The sequence below is a fragment of the Sander lucioperca genome, chromosome 21, assembly GCF_008315115.2.
Source record: "Sander lucioperca isolate FBNREF2018 chromosome 21, SLUC_FBN_1.2, whole genome shotgun sequence".
Taxonomy (NCBI): domain Eukaryota; kingdom Metazoa; phylum Chordata; class Actinopteri; order Perciformes; family Percidae; genus Sander; species Sander lucioperca.
Genome location: NC_050193.1, coordinates 25894093 through 25908293, shown reverse-complemented (window position 1 = coordinate 25908293; position 14201 = coordinate 25894093). Strand labels below are relative to the sequence as shown.

At 40.2% G+C, this 14201-nt stretch overlaps 1 pseudogene; it reads right to left on the bottom strand.

Moving 5' to 3' along the window:
- The window catches only part of LOC116063878, a 41185-nt pseudogene that overhangs the window by 16906 nt on the left and 10078 nt on the right, over positions 1–14201 (bottom strand).

The following is a 14201-nucleotide window of genomic DNA, read 5'->3' as shown; positions in this document are numbered from 1 at the left end:
AATATCCAAACAACTCGTCCCATGGAACTGGTATGCATGGATTATCTCTCCTTGGAGCCCGACAGTAGCAACGCCAAAGACATCTTAGTCATAACTGATCACTTTACCAAGTATGCCGTAGCCATTCCAACAAAAGATCAGAAGGCTACAACAGTTTCCAAGTGTCTTTGGGAACAGTTTTTGGTGCACTATGGGTTTCCAGAGCGTCTACTAAGTGATCAGGGCAGAGACTTTGAGTCTCAACTCATCCAAGAACTCTGCACCCTCGCTGGTATTACTAAAATATGCACAAGTCCTTACCATCCGAGAGGAAACCCGGTTGAGAGGTTCAACCGAACTCTCCTAGGCATGCTGGGAACCTTAAAAGACAAAGAGAAAAGTCACTGGCGTGACTATGTAAAACCACTAACCCATGCCTATAACTGCACCAAGAACAATGTCACCGGGTTCACCCCATATGAGTTGATGTTTGGGCACCAGCCTAGGCTACCAGTGGACATTGCATTTGGTTTGCCAGTTAAAGATGGTGCTCCTAAAACTCATTCTCAGTATGTGAAAAACCTGAGAGCCCGTCTTGAAGAGAGTTATTAGATTGCAACCAGGAACTCCCAAAAGGTTGCTGAAAGGAACAAACGTCGATTTGACAAGGCAGTAAGAGAGTCAACGCTAAAGGAAGGTGACCAAGTGTTAGTAAGGAACTTGCGCTTGAGGAACAAACACAAACTTGCAGATAAGTGGGAGTCCACTGTGTACAAAGTTCTGAAAAGGATGAGAGACCTACCTGTTTACACGGTACAGCCCATAAATGGAGACAGTCCCGTCTGAACCCTACACAGGGACCACCTGCTCCCTTGTGGTAACCTGACTGAAGAAGAGGAACCTGAGCAGGCCGAGCCAAAGATCCGCCGGCCAAGAACCAGGCGCAGCCAACCTCAGCTCCTTGAGGATGACTCTTATTTCTGTCCTACCGAGTTGTCTGCCCTCCCTGAGGAAAGAGTTGTTCAAATTTATGAAATCCCAAGGAGACAGCAACCCACTGTAACCCCAACAGCAGAGGATAACTGCTCATCAGCCATGCCCTTGATTCCTCAGCCTCAGGATGAACTTTCTGCTGGTAGTCCTCCTGTATTGCTTGCGGAGCCTGTTGAAATATCCCTTAAACCAGAGAACATGGCTGAGCAACTCCCTACTGAAGAGGATGTCACTCTACCGGATATGACAAATGGAAATCCAGCTACTGCTGAGGATGACGGAGATGTATATCCTAGGAATCAGGAGAACACTGGAAATGGAGAAGCTGTTGACAAAACCCAGCAGCTGAACAACAAACCAAGCAGTGATACAGCTGATAAAGAAAGTGATATTACAGTTGAAGAGACAAATGACCCAAACATGACTACACGAAAATCTGAAAGGTCGCGGAGACCTCCTGAGCGCTTTCACGACTACCAGATGGGGAAACCCTTAATCTCCTTTGCAAAAAGTCTCTTAGAGGGCTTTAATAAAGCTGTTGATACTATTAGTCACTATGATGGTTCCCCCGTAGTCCACAAATCAGAGCATGAAGGGACTCATGCAGAGTTAAGAGGGGAGGGTGTAACCCATATGAAATATAGGGCTACTACTTGTGTGGGTTTAGTAGCATACTTGGTAAAGTGATTTAGAGATGCAGTTACATGGTTTCTCCAGCAGAGTGTGTTTGGCACAGTGTGACTGTAATAAGCAGTGAGCGATACCTGAAGTCCCCACTTTTGTAGTGGGGGGTCACTTTTGAAGGCAACACCTAGACGAGCAGGCAGATGCGCAGCTACAAGCGAATGGAGCATTTCCTGGTATAAAATGCCATAAAACCTTGATTAATCCAGTTATATTAAATTGTTTTGGTGTTGATAAGTTGCTCTTTTATTAGGTCGCGAGCTGTGAATCTATTGGATACAATTCCTGTCGAGTTATAAATGTCTTTGAACTCCTGTGAGTAGCTGCACGTGGCACATGATAATATGTTGTTTTGCTAGCCACTGTGAGGAGAAAATAAATGATAAATGCTGTTTAAATTCTGATACTTTTGCTATAAAACCAAACAGAGTTATGTGAAGGTTTTCCAAATGTTTTGTGTGTGTGAGTGTGTGTGTGAGTGTGTGTGAGTGAGTAAGAGAGAGACAGAGAGAGAGAGAGAGAGAGAAAGAGAGAGAGGGGGGCGGGGGGACTGTGTTCTACGGATCAAATAGTCCGACGCTGTTTTTCAGATCTGTTTAGAGCCAGCTGACGGTTTAAAAAAGAAAAAAAATATCCGACAGGCAGAGACGCAACGCGAGTCGCATTCTACCAAGCACCACGTCTGAACAAACCCCACGTTTACCAGAACTCTACTGGTTAATAAGTAAGTACTACAAACCGAAGTAAAAAACAAACCTGAAGCTGAAGAAACCCTAACGTTAACGGAAAAGACCCGCGAACCTGAGTGACTGAGGGAGAGACAGAGAGGGAGAGACAGTTCTGTGTGTGAGTGAGCAGAGCTGGACACAGCAACACAATAAATCTGTATGTGTGTAGGGGAGGGGCGCTGTGACGATTAGCCTATTACAGAATGCAGACACAGTCAACTACCCAATGAGGATTTTTATTCAATCCGAGCACAGATATTGACTCGTATTACTCGTATAATACTCGTACTCGGCAAAAGTGCTTTATCCGTACCGGATACTCGTTTCAGCTGAGTATCCGGCTCAACTCTATTAGCAAGGCAATACAGACATGGTGGTGAAATCTTAAAGGAGCATTTCACTTATTTTGTTGCTGCTAAAGCACATTGATTAGCAGAATGAATCCACTTTAAATGTGATTTAATTAATTCTGGTTGTTAAAATGCACTTGTTTAGTGAAGTGAAGGAATAATTATATTCACTTTTCATGTTTAAAATGTAAAATATTAAAAATGTATAAAAAGAGAAATGTTTACTAAGAAACGTGGTTTAAAAAGATAAATAATTCATTGTTTATTAAAATACCATGATATATGGTAATTAATGATAAGTAATTCATTCTTTGTAATTAAAATGTTAATTGTTGTGATACAGGACAATTAATTTTGTATAAGTCTATACTTGTTTTGATTAAGAAGTTGATGTAGTCAGAGTAGAATCAGATAACTTACAAGTCTGCACTATTTGTGCAGGTTGGTTTTTTTGTTGAATACCAGATATACTGACGAACTGAAGGATGGCGAGCCTTACCCAGCAGATCTGTGGATGGTGTTGGATATGGTGTGGCCCAACACAGACCTGCCACAGAGGACTTGGATTTGCAGATTAATTCATTCTGACACAGATAAGAAAAGCACTAACCTACCCGGGTAGTAGTATAAGAACTTGACATTGAACACACACATCCGAATATTTCCCCCCAAGACTGAACTCGCTCTCTTGGAGATTGAACATTTCCTCCTCAATACAGAGGAGCAATAGAGTTGGAACACCCAACTCAAAGGGACCTAATTATTTTGTTTATTATTTTAATTAAGAGCTCTATTTTTTTTTGGTATACATACAGTATTGTCTGTGAATAATGTAAACGTTGTTGATTCATGGTGACAAGCATTAAAATTGTCAACTGTTAACCCAACACCTTCTCCCTTCGTGAGTCATCTATTCCAAGTGTATTCTCCTATAGGACCTAGAGTGATGTAAGTGTCTCATCTACCCAATCAGGTTAGGACCAGAGGTGCTGCACAGCTATAACAGTTCATTTTTAGTAGGCTATATTTGAACCTATCCATAACCCTTTTTGCTATTTTCCTTATTATTTGATATACAAAAATATAAATAATGTCAGACAGCGAATTAGTAATTATTTAAAAAAATTAAAAATGTAAAATCCAGCTTCCCCCACACCAAATTGTGAACGGGTCTACAGGACAGGTACTGGATTATACAGATTAATTGAACTACCTTTTAAATCATACTCAGACATCTTCGGACTGTGACAACGTATAGACGAAGTATAGAAGTCCTGCCTAAATGGACTATGGACACTGAAGATCACAATTATTTGCAATTTATTTTGCTTTGTTTTGGGGGATTTTGTTCACAAAATTCAAAATAATATATTTTTTTTACTTTGATAGGATGACGTTTTTTTTACCTGAACTTTTGGTAATTGTCTTCCTGCTTCTTCCAGGGTTGAGAGTAACGCTGTTGTACTTTATCAATGACCTCCCTGTGTGACACACACACACACACACACACACACACACACACACACACACACACAGTCAGGTGTGTATTCCCTGTAGCTCTGACATGAATTGATCTGATGAAGGCATAAACAAAAAGGCCATTTAAGGAGAAACAGTGATGGTGTTCACTCTCACCTGCAGCCTTTACAGAGGGCCGAGGGCGGCTTTTCTTGTGAGGAGGCGGTCTGTGAGGTTCCGCATTGCTGTGGGGCGAACACCAGAGAAATAGGACAGTTGAGTAAATACCAGTAATTAAAGCTACAAGCAGCGTTGGACGGGCCCTCGCTCCTCTCAGATGCCGCTCCTTTCGACCGTACATTAGCACTCAGATACTACAAATCGTCACCAATAAAAAGGGAACTCCCTGTGGAATTCAATGATACCTCACACAAGACTCTACGTCATACAGTTCATTAGCTGTGAAAGGGGGCGTCGGGGCAAACCTTTACCAATGAATAAGGAACTCTCTGCTGAGTTCAATGATACCTCACAGAAGGGTCTACATCAAACGGGTCATAAGTTATAAAAAGGGGCCTGGCTACAGAATAGGGGGCGGGTCAAACCATCACCAATCAAAAAGAAACTCTCTGCTGAGTTCAATGACACCTCACACAAGACACTACCTTAAACGGTTTAAATGTTATGAAAGGGAGCGTGGCCTGAGTAAGTGGGCGTGGTTAATGTATAGGGGGCGGCTCAGTATCACATGTAGACCACACATTAAAAGTTTAATGTAAATCGGATGATGTTTGTCATATAAGGTTGATTTCCTGTTGTAGGAGGAGTTTGTTAAAGTACGATATATGGAAATGGCCAAAATTGCACTAATTTCGAACTTTCAATTCAAAATGGCGGACTTCCTGTTGGCTTTAGGGTATGGCTCCAATGACGTTTTTTGTACATCTTGAAATACTACATATGTGTACCACGTTTCGTTAGTCTACGTTAAACGTACTGCAGGGGCTCAATTTTTGTTTTTTTGTAGGGGGCGCTAGCGAGCCATTTTTTTGTGCCTATTCCCAAAACCCTTAGAATACGTACATTTTCACCAGGGTTGATGCGACCACCAATTTTGAAGAGTTTTTGAGTATGTTAAGGCCCTCAAAAAGGCAATTCATTTGCCGGAAGAAAGAAAGAATAATAATTCCTTCAGTTTCAATAGGGCCTTCGCCGCTGTCGGCGCTCAGGCTCTAATAAAACGTGATCAAATTGGCTCTGATTTGTCTTTGCTTCATATCATAACAAGGAACTATAGTCTAACATGTTATGGGTGTGGTTGCTCCATTTGCTCCACCACACCTTTCATGTTTGATTTTTAATGAAACAATAAAAAAACAACACAAAACATTGTCTTAACACCATTTTTAAAACAAATAAACTTGTCGGTTAAGTGAACTTTTCCAAATTAATTACCAAATTCTCCTCTAGTATCTTAACTCTTAGATTGCTAAGTATTGGGAGAGGAATCAAAAAATTGAAGCACAGATAGACATGGTGCCTTATGTGACGTATTCACACATACAGCCTCTTTTTCTTTTCTCACACAAGTCATTTCACACTCAAAGTGACAGAAAGTGACACACTTACTTGTTGTCAACCATGTACCAGATGAAAGTGGTCAGCAGGCTCCCCAAACAGCAGAGAGTGATCACCAAAGAGAAGAATGACTTCAAGAGCTGTCCCCTCATACCTCTCCCCTCGTGCTATCCTAACTGCACTTCACCTATTAGCCTCCTCGCCTTCTGTTCTCCACACTCGAAACGCACAAAATGGCCGCCCGCCACGGCCACGCCCTCTGACGAAAAGTTTTTCTTTTAATAACTTTTCATCTTTAACGTCTTAAGATGGCACAGACCAAATTTGAAGTTGATCGGATGAAATCTCTATTTTTTGTCTCTTAGAAAAGTCATAGCACACCATTCCCGATCATTATACACGTTTTGATGTATTTTGTGTGTCTGTGTTGGCAACGCTCCATGAGAAACTGCAGCTTTTCACACACAAACACCTGAATTTCTGTGTGACTATAGTTCTACTATAGTTAGTAGTTACTCTACAGAGGGAGATTTAAAGACTCAACAAAGACTTTATGAAATCTGACATGTTGTAGTTTAAATGAAAGTTAAGAACAAAGAGTTGATGAATTGTAATAAATAACTAGAAAATTCCGCAAGAACTTTTGACAGTGTGCCTACTACTTGGTGCACATCCGAATAACACTGGCTAACAGTAAATCTGCTGTTTGACATGTCCTGAAAAGAGAGGACAACACGGCCTACAGTAAAGAGTCTCCATGATAGGAGGTGTGTGTGTGTCAGAACTTGTTGCTATGGTGATTTCCGCAGTGAGGGAGTAGAGGAGGGAGCGGGATCGCTGACGGCGAAATAATCATTTAAATGCAAGTATCTTTAGTGTGTGCCGTACATTTGTTATTATCGTTAATGTTACATCAATGTAAAGCTTAACGCTTTAATGCTGGTACAAATTGCTATTATAATTAGATAGATACACCCGAGCTAACGTTAAGCTAGCTAACTGAACCTAGCATTTAACATTAGACTGTTAGCTAGCTAGCTGGGTTGCTGTCTTTTGGGCCATTTGTGTTTGTAAAGTGTAATGTCCGGTGGCATTTTCATCTCTTTCATAAGCCGTTACTGTATATGCGTAACGTCAGCAGAGATTTAGAAATTAGTGTGTTTATCAGTTGTAGCTGTAGGATGGGAGGTAAAGCTGCACCTTGTTAACTTCACTAGCAACGTTAAATGAAAGCTAAAATGTATGAGTAGTTTCCCATGTAAAAAGTATAACACTCCGTAATGTTACGTTATAGCATTCATAACGGTAAACATCTTTTTCTTGTGTTTGCTGTCTTTTAACAGGGACTAAGGAACAAACGGAGGCTGCACTAGCATCACCAGAAGGGAGAGATGAGGAGGAGGAGAGGGAAAGCAAAAGACAAGCAGGGAGACAGAGACCAAAGAGAGATGTTGAATAGATTATTTGCTATATTAGAGCTTGGCATTCAAAAAATAAATGCATTAAATTAACTGGTTTGTCTGTGTCTTTAAGTTTTTGGGTGTTTTTCAATGTCTATTTTTCCATCAAATTATGACCTGGACACAGGAAACTGAAACTTCTATCTGAATAATTATGTTCAGATACTACCTGTTTTAATAACTCGTTAGGTATACAAGCTCTAAAAAGACATTAACAAAACGTGTATCTTTATTATAACATTTATTCAAACATTACTATATACTGTACACAAGTATATTCAACATGAAGCGGCAATCAGACTCAGCTGCCGATGATGGTGTTGCTTCAAGACTGCAGACAGAAGGAGAAAGCTTTAGGTTAGTCCAGTAGTTATAGTCCAGGCAAAGTAGCCTTTTACAACAGACTAATTGTATAAGATTTTTTTGCAGCTTACATCATTTCTATGAGGTGTCCAGAACAACATACTAAAAGTCCTAAGAAATCCTAATTGAGGAAATATGTTAAATTCTCATCAATCCGAGGTGTGTGCCAATAAGGCCAGGCAACAATACACCCCAATGGGGCTATTTTTTTCCTTTACTCCTATCAAAATAAAAAGTATACATGAAAAGTAACTTTTTTTGTATTACAAGTTTCTTTTGAAATTAATTTGAATATGCACATGAGCTCCACACTTATTGAATATGTCCTAATTTGCATAGGCAGAAACACCATTCATATGTATGACAAATACATCGGCCCAATCTTCATCCAATCATCCTACTGCCAATGGGTGATAGCAATGCTGCTTTTAGACTGGCCTCTAACCTGAAAACTGCCTGGCTTGGTAGTACCTGCCAGGGGTATAACCCCCACCAGTATAGTCTTCAGGGTCACGGAGGCACACAAGCCTCCCCACCACGACAAGGTAGCAACAACAGGGGAGTTTTTTTTTTTTTGGTGTTTTTTATTTATTTTAGTTTTTTTTTAGTTTTTAGTTTTTTTTTTTAAATCCAGAGTTCTGAGTTACTTTATCACAGAATCGCCTGTATCTCAGCATATCCAGTGATTCAACTTTTTCGCCCCCATACAGTGATACTAGAGCTTTTTCACCTGCTGCAATGATGATGCCTTTTCCCACATTTTCCTGTGACTGGCTGAACACCTTAGCTTGTTTGAGAAAGCTAGTGTCATTCTTTACTTTTTTCAGTGCAATTCCCTTTCCTATGCCAAATAGACGAGACGTAGAATCACAGCCTAAAATGGCATGGATAAAGAGGAGATTTTCACACACCTTGGGACCAAGTAACTCCTTCATCTGCTTTATGCACCATATCCGTCTTGTTTTTTGTTGCTTTCTTTGGTTCTGGTGCCAGAAACAGCTCCTGTGCATTCAGATCAGCATGATGCAACAAGAGTACTAACAAGTCTGTGTCATCACCTACTAAGACTGTGTCTTTTGTTCTGGCAGAGGCTATGGCAGTTTGGACAATGAGCACATCTGCATCGTGCTTTGCATGGTCTGTGACACACCCAGCCCTCTCAAGTTTATCACTGAGATAAACCAAGAACCATTGTTTGTTTTCCTTTCCTTGTTTACTTTTCATGTAGACTTTCATTGTGTAAAGTTTTATTGTGGTAGGAGTAAAGGAAAAAATCAAGCCTATGCGGGTATATTTTGGGTAGCCTATATTCAATTAGTGTATAGCTCATTTGCATACTAAAATTCATTTTCAAAGAAACTTGTAATACAATTTTTTTTACTTTTCATGGATACTTTCACTGTATAAAGTTTTATTTTGATAGGAGTAAAGGGAAAAAATAGCCCCATTGAGGATTATTGTTGTCTGGCCTTACTGGCACACATCTTGGATTGATGAGAATTAAAGATATTTCCTCAACTAGGATTTCTTAGGACTTTTAGTATGTTGTTCTGGACACCTTATAGAAATGATGAAAATCTGATCTATGCTGAAAAAAATCTTTTACAATTAGTTCTATTTTTGGCTGCAAAATGAGTTACTTTGCCTGGACTATTATCCAACCTGCCCTGGTAAGATTAGAATTGTATCACATGTATATTTAAGCATACTGTAACATGAAGGTACTTCAGGTAACTGTGTAGTTTATTCATCATGGTCTTAACTGACAACTGTTGACCATTTAACACACTTACACCTACCTTTACTGTGTTAGTGGGTGTTTATCAATGGTGTTGTTATTATGACTTTTCATATGTTGGTTGTAGCCTTGTAGCTTGTGTGTTTACAGTACAATTTAACCTTTCTCACTTGCAGTTTACTGCATATCATACTGCCTGTGGTAGCTCATTAGCTGGTGGCGTTTACCTTGTAGTTGCTGATCATATTTTTATGGGTCCCCTAGGATATCTTTTGCACCACATTTGTTAGAAAGCTAGAAGCTACTGGCCAAATTCTTATGGCCCGATTTACTGCATAAAGCTACTTATACGAAAACACTCTTTAAATTAGGTCTAGTTATATGGATATTTGCATTTATAATTTAGTAAAAGTATGTAGGTATAATGAATTGATAATAAAAGTGAATGAATTGAAAATAAAAGTACTCAATGCAAGAAAAATGTTCCCTATGACTGATGTATATTATAACATGAGGTTTATTATTAATAATGCATTAATGTAAAAGCAGGTTTTTACTGTTGTAACTGGTTGAGGTGGAGTTGTTTTTTTTTTAAAACTATTTTGCATTGGACTGCAACTAATGATATTTTTATTATGTATTAATCTGCTACTAGTACTTATGATCCTTACCATTTAACCTTGTTTAAATTTTTGCCAACAAATTTAAGCATAAATGGATAACAGACAGCTGGTGATGCTTTGCAGTTAGCTGGAGCTAGTGTTGACGAACTGACCGAAGAGCCAGTTAATTAACCCGACTCGTGTCACTGAGGGAGAATTGAGTGCCATACGTCAATGAACCGACTCACTCCTGTTCTCTTAATACATCCATGCATTCGTGCCGTTGTGTGTAGCTGGTATTCTTCTGCTAGACTGCTACTGTGTGTGTAGTAATCTAGCTCATTAGCGCCTCCACTGTAGTGGTGGTGGTAGAATCAATCAGGAAATGGCCTAGACCGCGCACCAGTCTACTGAACGAGACCGAATGTAACCGTGCAACCGGCCGCTCGAGTCTAATGTAATCAAGCGGTGTCTTGGTTCTCGACAAGTTTTAGTTATTAACCAAGCCTTGTTTCTGGTGCATCTTAGATGATTGTTTTCATGGTAATTCACACATTATCGATGGGGAAGTACATCACATACAAATACACGTCATGTTATCTTGGTAGTTATGTTAAGTTGTTTGTGTTTGATGTTTGTTACATGGTAGGTAGGCTGTCATGAGGAGACCGCACACCAGGCTACTGAACGAGACCGTAACTGTGCCTAATGCATGAGTCTATGTAATCAAACGGGTGTCTAGGTTCTCGGCAAGTTTGAGTTATCAACCGATCCCAGAAGCCTTTATGTCTCGTACATTTTAGAATTGTGTTCATGGAAATTTATAGGCTACATTACCAAGGGGAAAGTATTATATCACATACGAACACGCGAACCGGTGACCGAATCTATTAACTCGGTAGGCCAACCTACGACCGTCCGGTTGAACTGACTCGCGTAAAAGAGTCAGTTGACCCATCACTAGCTGAAGCCACTAGAGGGAGACTTCCTGTCAAAGGAGGGAGCACTTCAGAGTGAGGAAGGGGTGTTTTGAGGAGGTGCCATGAGGGTACTGAAATACACTACACCAGCATATGGTTTACCTAAGGTAAAACAAAATACTATTTGGGGTGTAAAAAAAGAGAAGAGAATCAATAGAGGTATGCATATAAAAGCGCTGTGCAAAACTATGCTAATAAATCAGTGGATCATGTGGTCAAATGTTGGGTTTGAAAGTAGAAATACTGCATTTTAATGACAAATCTTGGCTGGTTTTGGGACACCTAATGGCTCAAAGACACTAAATCATTCAATTCAATTCAATTTTATTTATAGTATCAAATCATAACAAGAGTTATCTCGAGACACTTTACAGATAGAGTAGGTCTAGACCACACTCTATAAAGCCCCAACAATTCCAATAGTTCCCCCAAGAGCAAGCATTAGCAGTGGCTATTGCGACAGTGGCGAGGAAAAACTCCCTTTTAGGAAGAAACCTCGGCAGACCCAGACTCTTGGTGGGCGGTGTCTGACGGTTGGGGTTATGACAGTACAGGATGTAGCATGGCACAGCAGAGCATGGGTGGACGCGGTGGACGCAGCAGGACGTAGACAGAGCGTAGCAGGGTGTAGCAGGTCCATAGCCACAGCTGCACCCAAGACCCAGGTCTTGGTGTCACCCTAATCCGAGGCGATGTTCTGGGCGAAGAAGAAACATAAGGACTCCAGGGAGTAAACTCCCCAGAGCTAGGTGAGTAACAAGCACTTCTGAGACAGGATGTGCATAAAAGGAAACAAAAGAAAAGAGCGTGTCATAAGAAGGAACTTCCTCGGCAGTCTAGAATTATAACAGCATAACTAGGAGAGGCACTATATTATTGATTATACGATAGGTAAATCTGATGACTGTAAAGAGAAGCAGAGAAAAGCAGGGGTGCTGTGTCTGCAGCTATGCACCCTGCCCCGCCGGTCTAGGCGTTCACTGCAACTCCTCACTCCCTAACTATAAGCTTTATCAAAGAGGAGAGTTTTCAGTTTAGTCTTAAATGTAGCGACGGTGTCTGCCCCCCGAACCCAGATTGGGAGCTGGTTCCACAGGAGAGGAGCCTGATAGCTGAAGGCTCTGCCTCCCATTCTACTTTTAGAGACTCTAGGAACCACAGGTAACTCTGCATTCTGGGAGCGTAGTGCTCTAGTGGGACAATAAGGTACTAAGAGGTCCTCAAGATATGAAGGAGCTTGACCATTTAGAGCTTTATAGGTCAGAAGAAGGATTTTAAATTCAATCCTGGATTTTACAGGAAGCCAATGGAGAGAAGCTAATACAGGAGAAATATGATCTCTTTTCTTAGTTCTTGTCAGAACACGCGCTGCAGCATTCTGGATCAGCTGGAGAGTCTTAAGGGACTTATTTGAGCATCCTGATAATAAGGAATTACAGTAGTCCAGCCTGGAAGTAACGAATGCATGGACTAGTTTTTCTGCATCGTTTTGAGATAGGATGTTCCTAATATTAGCAATGTTACGAAGGTGAAAAAAGGCTGTTCTAGAGGTTAGTTTTAGATGGGCGTTAAAGGATAGATCCTGATCAAAAATAACTCCTAGATTTCTGACAGTAGTACTGGAGGCCAGGGCAATGCCATCCAGAGTAATTATATCTTCGGCTAATGAGGTTCGTAGGTGTTTCGGGCCCAGCACAATAACTTCGGTTTTGTTTGAGTTTAACATCAGGAAATTGTAGGCCATCCATGATTTTATATCTTTAATGCAAGCTTGAAGTTTAGCTAGCTGGCTGGTTTCGTCTGGCTTGATTGACAGATATAATTGGGTGTCATCCGCATAACAGTGAAAGTTAATTGAGTGTTTCCTAATAATATTGCCTAGAGGAAACATATATAAGGAGAATAGAATTGGTCCAAGCACTGAGCCTTGAGGAACGCCATGGTTAATTTTAGCGTAATTGGAGGGTTTATTGTTAACATTAACAAATTGCGATCGATCAGAGAAGTAGGACTTAAACCAGTTTAGTGCGATTCCTTTAATGCCAACTAAATGTTCCAGTCTCTGTAAGAGGATGGTATGGTCAATAGTATCGAATGCAGCACTAAGATCTAATAAGACAAGTACGGAGACAAGTCCTTTGTCTGATGCAGTTAGAAGGTCGTTAGTAATTTTCACCAGTGCCGTCTCTGTGCTATGATGCTTTCTAAATCCTGACTGAAAGTCCTCAAATAAGCTATTGCTATGTAGAAAATCACATAACTGATTAGCGACTACTTTCTCAAGGATCTTGGAGAGAAAGGGAAGGTTAGATATAGGTCTATAGTTGGCTAAGACCTCAGGATCGAGGGTGGGTTTTTTCAGTAGAGGTTTTATCACAGCTACTTTAAATGACTGCGGTACATAACCTGTCAATAAAGACATATTTATCATATCTAGCAATGAAGTGTTAACCACGGGTAACGCTTCTTTAAGTAGCCTCGTAGGGATGGGGTCCAAGAGACAGGTAGATGGCTTTGCTGAAGAGACCTTTAGCATTAATTGTTGAGGGTTTATAGGATAAAAGCAATCTAAGTATATGTCAGGTCTAGTCGTTCTTTCTAGCAGTCTGTCAGTTAAAGGTGACCCATTAGAGGTTGGGGGCAAGAGGTGATGAATAGTATCTCTAATTGTTATAATTTTATCGTTAAAGAAACTCATGAAGTCATCACTACTCAGAGCTATAGGAATAGATGGCTCAATAGAGCTGTGGCTATCTGTCAGCCTGGCTACAGTGCTGAAAAGAAACCTTGGGTTGTTCTTATTTTCTATTAAATCATGCAAGCTGAAACATCTGGGATAAAGCTTTTGAATTCCACTTCAGCCACTCATTACATATAAAAAAACGGTTTGTGTTAAATATTTATTCACTGATTCACTTTAACTTCATTGTCCCTCTTACCTCATGCTGTTCACTAAACAAAAACAAAATCACATGATTCTAAAACTGGCTCACAAAGATTTCTCAAGTTTGGTCGTCTACAGCTTGTACATTATTGTTCTGGATGATAAAAATCACTGTTAAGACTTTATAAGTATCAGCATGAAAGGCATTACTCCCAGTTGCACAAGTCTTGATGCAAATGTTACTTCTTACCCAAAGGTTACAATTTTCAATCAAAGTGCTCAATTCACAATCCTTACATCACCTTACATTGGAGTCAGTCATTGATTTAGCATTTACATCAACTTAAAAAGTACTTGTTTCCAACCTAACATTGTACCAATATGTGAATGTTTCCACTTATAGT